Below are 10,335 nucleotides of genomic sequence, written 5' to 3'. Positions count from 1 at the left end.
TTTGACGCCCCCGTCTCCTCTGTGACCCTGCGTCAGAGCTCCGGTTCCTCTACAAAACACCGCTGGAGGTTCAGGGAGCAAGATGAGTTCATTTTAGTGGTGCATTCATCTGTTTATCACGTCACTAAAACGTGTAATATTCAGGATGTTGAGTGTTATATTCGCTGCAGTAAAAACAGCTGGTGACAGTCCAGCTTCCACACCCAGTTTTGTTAGAAATGTGCCTCTAGTGTCGACCTGACGGCGCTAATAGCTGCTGACATTAAAAGGTGGAACTGATCCGTTCTCTCCGTCCTGCTAAAAAGTTCACGCTAGTGTGTAGTTTCTGTTCCTAAACGGGATAAAATATAACTCGAAAACCCAAAACTGGCCTAAAACCTTAAACTCATGGTGTGAAAAAATCACGCTTAAAATAAAAATAGCGACTAGCATTTGGTTTGGAGGATGTTCATACTAATAAACTCACACTTGAAGCTAAATGAGAGGAAAATGAGGAGAAAAGTGATGAGAAAATCATTCTATTAGAAGTTTTCCTCCAATGGAAAACTGAGGTCATACACCGATCAGCCACAACATTATAACCACTGACAGGAGAAGTAAATAACAGCAAAACCATCTAGTGATAATTGAATGTTCTGCTGGGAAACTTTTGGAACCTGGCATTCATCCGTTACTTAGACATGTAGCCCCCACCTAGACCAGACCAGACCAGACCAGACCCCCCCACCACATGGCAACATACACAATAACACCTTAGGAACAACTCAACAAAACATGAAGAACAGCACAAGGTGTTGACCTGGCCTCCTAATTCACTAGATCCCAAACTGATGATCCACATTAAAAGACCCCCACTAATAACGTTCTGTTTCCAGACACCACAGGACGCCCTCACAAGGCCCGTGTCCATTCTCTGATGAGTCACCACAATATTAGGAAGGTAACATTAACCCTGTTACGTGTTAATTCTGTCTGAGAAAAGGTCAGAAAACGTGCTAGATATCTGGCAACACATTCGGTTTTAAAGGTTTTAAAAAGCTCCTCCCATCTTATCCTCTTTCATGCCAAAAAGTTTGCTCGTAGTGTGACGTTCTCCATCTAAAAAGGAACAAATCCGGTCCTGTGACAAATACGTAATTAACGGTACGGGGGAGATCTCGTGTCGACTCCAGCCTGAAAGGTTTCATTCCAGTCTTCCTTCCCGCATGTCTTCTTCGCTCGCTTACATAACGAAGCGGCCTGATTCATCCTTGTTTTTCACCCCGTTAACGGACAGATTGTTGCGTAACTGAATGTGGACGAATCTCTGACCTGCTCAGCTGTGGGGTGGGGGGGCGGGTGGGGGGTCTGAGGAAGAAACAACGAACCGAGAACCATCGTCTGTGTCGTCATCTCTCCACACTCCGGGTCGACCATATGTCCATATTTACAGAGAGATCAGCTGGGCTTTGGCGTCCCGTCAAACGCCAAACACACACAAACACACACACAAACACACACACATAGATGCTGTTTTGTATTCGTTGCGTGTCTTGTTCGTGTTCTGTAAATCTAGAGTTTGATGACTTTTCTCCCGCTTACACGACGTTTCCAATGTTTGTGGGATGAGTTTTCTTTGCATGCGCGCCTGCTTATGTACAAATCTGAGTTTGCATGTGTTTGTGTGCATGTTTGCAGTGTGCATTTATGTGCGAGGTGGTGGGTGGGGAGGAGGAGTGTCAGGGTATTGCTTTATCCCAGTGGCACTAATGTATGTCAGAGCTCGATAGTGGTTGTGAGTGGCCCTGGCGCGGGGAGTGATAAGCTGATTAAGGCGCTGGGGCAGATGGGATCTGTGGGTTTTTAACTATATTTACGTGTCCTGCGTCGGGACCCTCTGGTGCGTCCCGTGGGAAAACTAAAACTGGGTTGTGCGTGTTGGCTTTAACGTGTTGTTGCAGAGCACTTCCCTTATCTCTCATCTTCCCCCCGTCGCTGCCTATCTGTTCATCTAGAACCATGCACGCAGCAAACTCGGCTTTGTTTATCCTCCTTCCACATACGTTTGGACCGTAGTGTTAATCTTTCACGGCTTCACGAGGGATCAAACCTCAAATACCCCCAATCTGAAAACGTCAAAACTGCAGTTAAAACATAACAATGGTTTAGATTTCCGGTTTCTCTTTGCTTTAGTGTTGATGTGTTGGGCTCATTGTCAGCATCTTTAATGTTTTAGTCGTCTACCCAGCCTGCAGTGAGGAAATATTTTGTATTGTTTGTGGAAAATCAGCACGTAAACACTCGATTTGAGTGAAAATGAAACTAAAATTTGGACGTGGACTTACTGTTGCACCTTGCAAATGTAATGTTTAATACTGATGACAATGGGCGAATTAGGCCACACCCCCATTTGGGTCAAAACAAATCACTAAATACAAATTCCCCTGTAGTCAAAAAATGAATTATTGCCTTAATCCGACTTTAACTGGACAACTCAAGTGTATGTAAACATGTTACTCCGACTAAAATCAGAGTTCTCCTTCTCCGACTAAGACAGATTCAGATAATGAGACTGGAAAAGGATTTTCTCCAGCAAAAACATCAACAAAAACATCCACGAAAGCCAGCGCAGAAGAAGAAGGTAAACAGAGCCGGTAGAAGAACCACCTGAAGGACAGCGCCATCTTATCTGCACCATAAGTAGCGCACACATTACGTATGAAATTAAAAAGTTGAACTATTATCCATCTGGTTGTTGTTTGAAATGCTGGTCTGAAACATGAACGAGTCTTGTTTATTATATGAGCATTAGGAAAAGGAGCCATATTAACCCGTCAGTTATTCAGTTTTCTCTGTTGCATGTAAACTGGGACAAGGACCACATTCAGAAAGTTGAATTTCGAGCATTAAGCTGTGCATTTTTTGCATTGTTAAGTAGAAAAACTGTCCAATCAGTGACAGGAGGTGTTACCTCACTGAAACTTTGGGTAACGTGTGGCATTCCATAATATTAAAGTAATTAACCATGACATAAATACAGCATGAAGCTCAGCCAACAGCGGCGCACGTGATTTTTGCAACTGACTGATATGTAATATTGGCTCACTTTCCTAAATAAAGAATAATGTTTTTGTTTCGATTCTTTGATTCTCTGTTTCTCCTTTCAGGACCGTCTTATTATGCCACAGTGACCTGGAAACAAAAAAACTATTTTGACCACAGACCTTCCTTATCAACCAGGTAAAGTAAACCCGCATTGTGCAAGACGGGATTCTTGTTGTGTTGTGCGCTGACTATCTTCGACCAGAGGATTATTCATGTTTCCTAAGAAGACGTGGGAGTTGGGAGTGGGAATGTGCGAGAGGACGTTGTGATTAAGACGGTTATATTGTGAGGCAGACTGACGCAAACACACACCACAGCAAAGGGCAACATTTCCCAAGACCTGGAAGAGACAGCGATGGAACGTTCTGGATCTCGACTATAAAGCGGTGTCTGATCAGTCCTCAATGTGTCCTCTGGTCATTTTTATGACTCATGCATTTTGGACTTTGCTGCAGACTTTCCCAGCAGAGTTGGGATTCAACCAAGAAACCTTCACACGAAAACAGCTCCTTATCGCAACAGCTTTGCTCTGATATGAATTCTGTTTCGTTTAGTAGGACAATCAGTGAGAAAGGAAAAGTAAAGTAAAAAGGGAAAATGTGAGCGTGGACCACGGCGACGGGAAGGGAACTCACACCCTGCGTCTGCAGCCAAAACAGAACCTCTGGGCAGCAAACAACCAGAACCGAGGAGTTTACCCACGTAGGAAGCCAAGGAAACAATAAAACGTTCTCAGCCAGTGGGTGTGAAACAGAAAGAGAAAGAGGAGGCCATCGGGGTAATGTTTAGCTAACCTTGGACGCACAGTCCGAGAAACAATTACAGACTGACCAGAAACACAAACACAGTGTCGGTAGTTTCCCACCTGGATGCTGTCATTGGCAGTGTTCAAAGTACATGAAAAAGTACAGAAAAAGTTCCACCTTTCCCTCCCAATAACCAGGTTTTTGACAACATTTGGAAAAACCCCTCAAATATCTAAAGCTCAAACACTTTCACGCTCTCATGAGGAACACTTGTGTTCGTTGTCATAGATTCAGTGAGTGAATCTAAAGCTGGTTTTTCCATTTTTGTTAATATTTTTCAGTAGTTGCAGTTTATCTCACACCAACTGAGTCTGTTAAAAAATGTCACGTTAACCTTCCGATTAATGGTTGAACAAGTGACTGAATAGTTTTAATAGAACAACATCGCTAAAGCTACATATTGAGTTGAGTGTGTTAAAACGGCTGAAGTTAAGAATTGAAGTTGAATTAAAATGCAGCTCACTGAGAATAGAAAGGAACAGTTTCGTCTCCAGCATCGTCACGTTCTGGTCGTTTTACTTTATCATTACTGTGATATATAATATTCTACAATCTCAGGTTCAAGCTGCTCAATCTTTTAATTTCTTTGATCTGGGTCTTGTCATTAAGGGCTGATTAACGGCTCCTGAATCCAGACCAGCTGAGAACCACTGATGTAGAGAACAAGAGAAGTACAGTGTGATTGATGTAACTGTGTGTGTTACAGGTGATATTTCTATTTGCTGCTGTTTTGACTGTGTAATTAGTGTTGTGCATTTGAACTCTGTTAGCTGGGCAGGTTTTTACAGGCAGCGTTTTGTTCTGGACGAGTCTTAACGAGAAGTAGAACCTTGGTGACAGTTGATTCCTCTTCCCTGTTTTTAACGAACATACAACGTCTAAACACACACGTGTGAGATTGTGCGGCTGTAAATTGATATAATGTGTTCATCAACCCCCTTCCCTCAACTGTAACCACCGCAACTTAGTCACTAATACTACTACTAATGTTACTGCTATGTTGCTGTAAATTGATATAATCCGTCACCATCGACCTTCACATTATTATGAGTGGACGTCAACAAACACAACAGTGAACGTCAGCGTCCTGAAAACGCTCAGAGACGGTCGATGGTGTTCTCCTGTTTTATCTCACTCGTCAGCAGTAGCACTGAACCCTTTTGCTCTTTGAACCCAAACAAAGAGGAATCCGCCGCAGCCCTCGAACTTTATGCAACCGAGGGCAAAACAACAACTCTTATCTCATCAGACGCACACACTCATTAAAGTGTGTTTAGATTTTAGAGGCAGGAGCAGATCAGAGGTGATCAGGTCCACATTCCACACTAATACTACTACTACTAATACTAATACTACTACTGTTACTACTGTTACTACTGCAGGTTCGTCCTGCAGCACCGTTTGTGCCCTAGTTTGTATCAAATTCATTTTGTTGTCTGCTCCTTTGTTGCCTAAATAAATAACGTAACACGGGACCAGTTTGTTCCTGTTTTGCTGCATCTGGTTCCAGGACGTCATCTTTAATAAACCAATGAGTGAATGAGCGTATTCAATAATGGAGGTTGTTGTATCACTGGCACCATCATGGCCATTGGTCACAGTGTGTCTTTGTGTGTGTTTGTGCGTGTTTGTGTGTGTTTGTGCGTGTTTGTGCCTGTTTGTGTGTGTTTGTGCGTGTTTGTGCGTGCCAGCTGTCTCTGACGGTTGGACACAGCTGGTCCTCGGTGGTGGGGTGAAGCCGTTCGTATGTGCGGGGTGAAACGGTCGTGAGCAGCTGTCATGTGGAGCTGACAGAAATATTAATATGTGAGCGAGTTCCACGTTTGTTCGTGTTCAGTCTGAACGGCTCCGTGAATCTGTGACGCGCTGAGTTTAGATGTTACAGGTTCACGTCCCGTCACAGAGCTTCTCTGAGTCTTTATAGTTTCACTGAATCAGCTCATGAGTAACAACCAAATACACAATTACCACTATTACTACTACTACTACTAGTAGTAGTGCTACAACTACTACTGCTACTATTAATACTACCACTGCTAATATAGTACTAGTATTAATAGTGCTTATCATATAACACTACTACTACTGATGCAGCTGCTGCCATTACTACTAGTTCTACTATTGCTACTGTCACAACTACTACTACTACTAATGTAGTACTAGTACTGTGATTATCATGTACCACTACTACTAGTCATAGACTACTGCTACTACTACTGATACCGCTACCTAGTGCTACTACTGCTAGTGGTACTACTGCTACTACTAGTCCTACTACTACTAATATAGTACTAGTACTAATAGTGATTATCATATAACACTACTACCACTAAGAATATTGCTACTATTGCTACTATTACTACTACAGCTACTAATGCACTACTAGTACTACTAGTACTACTCTTTATTTCAGTATTTCTTTATAAATCAATCAGGTGCTGAACAAAGTCGTAAAAATCTGCAATTTTAGAAACAGTCACATAAAACAAAGTTTAAAAAAAACAACCATGTGTCAGCCCTAACACATGATACTAGTACTTATACTGCTACTACTACTACCACTACTACTACTACTACTAGTACTAACCAGGACGCACGGCCATGTTTCAGCCCTGAATCAAAGTGTGAGGCGGTGGACTGATGTGATCCCTTTTCCTTTTCCTTTTTCCTTTCACCTTCACTGAGCTACTACGAAGGAAAAACAAGAAAAACAACTGCACTTTAATTATAAATGTTTCTTGGCTGTGCGGTAGTTTATGTCAAGCTCACACTCGACTGCACAACGGTGCAGCACGACACACGACACAAAGCGGCCTCCTCTTTGCACGACACTGACGCTCCATCTTTACGTGTCAGACTATGATATGTAAAGCCGGTCTCTGATGATGCAGATACGTTTCACATGAAAATGAACCAGTCAGTTTGACGCCCAGAAGGATTTTTTTTTTCTGGCGTCCGATCTGACGAAACAACGCAGCGGTAACACAAACCGACGCACCGCTCCTTTTTCTTCAGGAATCTGCTTTTGTCAAATGAATTTTCCAGGACTGTAAGCTGATTAAAAGGGGAAGGGGGGGCTGTCACACTGGTTTTATTCTATTTCAGTTTCATCTTCAGGAGGATGCTGCTAAATGATAAGTGAAGTAACCTGCACCATCCGGCCGCAGACCTCCCGATATGTAGGTTACTGTTGTGTATTGTTTCTGTGAATCCTGGATTAATATTTCACCGTTGTGTCGTTGTACAGGGGATTTGTGTACGTGTGTGTGTGTGTGTGTGTGTGTGTGCATTTAGGTGCACACGTGGGCTTAACTCAGCCTCTTTCACCGTGTTTTCAGTTTCATCAGTGCAGCACGGTTGTGTACGTTCCTCTCTCCCGTTATGACTTTCTCTTCAGATCACAGGTCACCGGGTTAAAGCATCTTTTCACAACTGTTCATTTATTGCACTTTATGTGTTTTAGATTCAAATTTACAGCATTTACACTCTTCACTGTGGACTTGGATCCTGTTTGCTTCAGTTATTCCTTCAGACTTTCCACTTTCCACTGTTTGCCAGCGGGTTTCGTTTTCCCGTAGAGGTTTATTTCAATGTTTGACTATTTTAACGTCTCAACGTTTTTTTTAGTGTTTTACCAGGCCTTTGAATTATACTTAGAATCGATCAGTGGCTGTAAAATAAAAGACTCACACCCATAATTCACAGAAGTGCTCATGGTGGTTTGGAATAAAGTGGATTATAATAGTGTGATTCTTGGGGTAAAGGGGCAGATTATATCTTGTTTCTGCTCCTTTTCATTCAGATTTGGGAACGTTTGTGTTTATCTTGAATAGTTTTGTTTTAATCAATGAATGAAATAAAGAACTAAACTAAAGGGTTAAACCCTGTAACACATGTACGGATGATTATTCATTTCTAAATCACATAACAGGACTTAAATTTGTCCTTGAAATCAACTTGTAAAGGTGATACCGCCTCACTCATCCTGAATAAAGTACAATATTTCTATTTCACTGGGTTCTAGTTTGTCTACTCTCAGGACTTGTGGAAAATCCGCTGATGTTTTGAGTCATTTTGTAGGCAGAAAAACTTTTTTAAGGAGCGCTGTGCAGCACTGTGCATGTGGTAGAGCCGACGGCGTATTAGTTTTTAGGTTTCGCCATGAAATGAAGCCCCTGCCTCCCCCCACTGGCACACATTAAGTCATACTTGCTGCAACTTTCTTTGAGACAATGTGTCGTATTTAAGGCGCGCACAAAAGCCCAGTGATAAAATAACCAAAATTACGATTCTTTCCGCGTCATTCATCTCGTACAGAATCCGATAAGTGTATTGTCTGTGCGTCCTGTGCAGAGAGAGGAAGAGAGAAGAGTTGATTGTGTGCAGCTTCAGAATATTCAGAATAAAAAGCTGATTTGGTTTGGTGAATTGTGCACGTTGCTTTTGCTTTTCCCTCAAGATTTGCCAGTTGGTAATTGAGCGATTTCTCCTCCTCCGGCTCTATAATGGGCTTGTCATGCTGAGCAGCTCAACGCATCTTCAAAAGGAACCAACTCTCTGTGGCTCAGAGGCGAGGGCTGTAAACTAGGTCGCCAGAACGAGCCAAGGAATTCTGCAAGACTGGAAATAAAGTTTGCGCGTGTGTGTGTGTGTGAGTGTGTGTGAATGGGAGGGGCAAAATAGTGAATTATTAAGGTGTAACCGTGGAGTGAATGGCTAATATGGCCACTTTAAAAGCGTCAAAGTGGAATCTTTTTCTGCACGTTTTCTGTTGTTGTGTTTCGACAGTCGCGCGATGCAGAGTTGAAGGTTGAAGGAGCGTTCCATGGCGTCACACTTAAAAGGTGTCACACCGTTAAATCTTGTCTATCTGGCAGTTTGAGTGTGCATGCGTGTGTCTAATGCCATGAGACTTCGGTGGAAGTGTGTTCCTGCACGTGAGGATAATAGCCTGGTTGAGTGCCAGACCCGGGAAGCTTTTACATTTCACGAGGTGAGATCCCACGAGCCTTTTTTCCACATCTTGCTGTCAGTCAGAGAAGACGAGCTGCAGCTCACAGAGTGTGTCCATCGCTGCATCGTGTGTGCACCACTTAAACACTGCACCCGGGGGGCTCGTCATTGTAGCCACGCCTCTCCATTAAGACTCAAACCTGCTCGTCGGAACTCATAAAATATGGAGATACGATTTGGTTGTAACCTCAAAACCTTGCTGCGTAGGTTTGTTCCAGCGAGCGTGCACGTGGGGCGTGCACGTGGGGCGTGCAAGTGTGGAAAGGGGTGCAGATGAATTATGGAGGCACTGGCTTTCAGAGAAGCGGAGCAGCTGTAGCAGCAGCTGATGGACGGGGTTTAGGTTTACCGTGCAGACAGTGTTTACATTCTTTGACCTGACTGTACATGCTGGCCCACTGACACTGTGACATGCTGATGGAGTTATTAATACACGGCACGTCTACTTAGCGGGTACCCAGACAACCCTTTACTGTCTATAAAATGTGAAGACAAGTCAGAAAAGCAGAAGGCTCAGCCGCTCAGATTGGGCTCATGAACCGCGTAAAATGGACGGGTGCGTTCCTCCGTTAGCGTAGCTTTTCCTATTACTTTGCCGGTGGTTTGTTGGCGATCAAACGGAGCAGAGAATGGCAAACCCTGCTGGTTGTCCATTCAAGAATTCTCATGTGAGAAGCAAAATCCCAAAATAGGACGGGAGTATAAAATGGCCCGAGCAGACATCAGGAGCTCACGTTTCAGCCGTTCAGCTGATGCATCAAAGTGGTGGAAAATGAAGGAAAAGTGGAAAAGTCTTTCTCTGGAGACAATGAGAAGCACGTAGAGGATCCGGTGACATCTTATTTATGTTTAGTTATTAGGTGCTTTACTGAGGAAAGATGGTGGAATTAACTTCCCATATTCGGGCTTAAGTACATGGGTTCACACCTGGCCTTAAAATGCATCTCCACACGAGCTGATCTGATCTCAGTTTCACCCTCTGCCTGTAAATAAACGGCCACATCATTTGGGGCGCGGTCGAATGTTGTGCAAGCAGCTGCTGCATCACTTCATTCCAAGCTCCGAGGGTGAAAGATGTTAGAAGGCCAATAGATCAGGAAGAAAGAGGGTGTTAGCTGAGTAGTTGGCCGCAGTGATGAGCCAACCAATGTGGCCGGGCGGGTAGGAAGCCACATCTGTGTTCACATTACTAAACAGTCACAAGTGGCCCAGACGGCCTCTGGATGTGGTGACTGGGTCTCAAAAACAACATCAATGTGTCTTGTTTTTAAAGCATTCAGTTCTTATTCAAATTATTAGTATTTAAATCTCTTTTGGATGAAGTTGTGATCCTGTTTGCTTCGGGTATTCTTGACATATTTTAAAAGGTTATTACTAACAAACAGACATCCTTTGTGGTGCGTTTCCAGAAGAATCAGAAACAACATAACCA

Source organism: Mugil cephalus, chromosome 1 (genome assembly GCF_022458985.1).
Source record: "Mugil cephalus isolate CIBA_MC_2020 chromosome 1, CIBA_Mcephalus_1.1, whole genome shotgun sequence".
Classification (NCBI taxonomy): domain Eukaryota; kingdom Metazoa; phylum Chordata; class Actinopteri; order Mugiliformes; family Mugilidae; genus Mugil; species Mugil cephalus.
The sequence above is the reverse complement of the archived record's forward strand: the minus strand, read 5'-3'. Positions refer to the sequence as shown.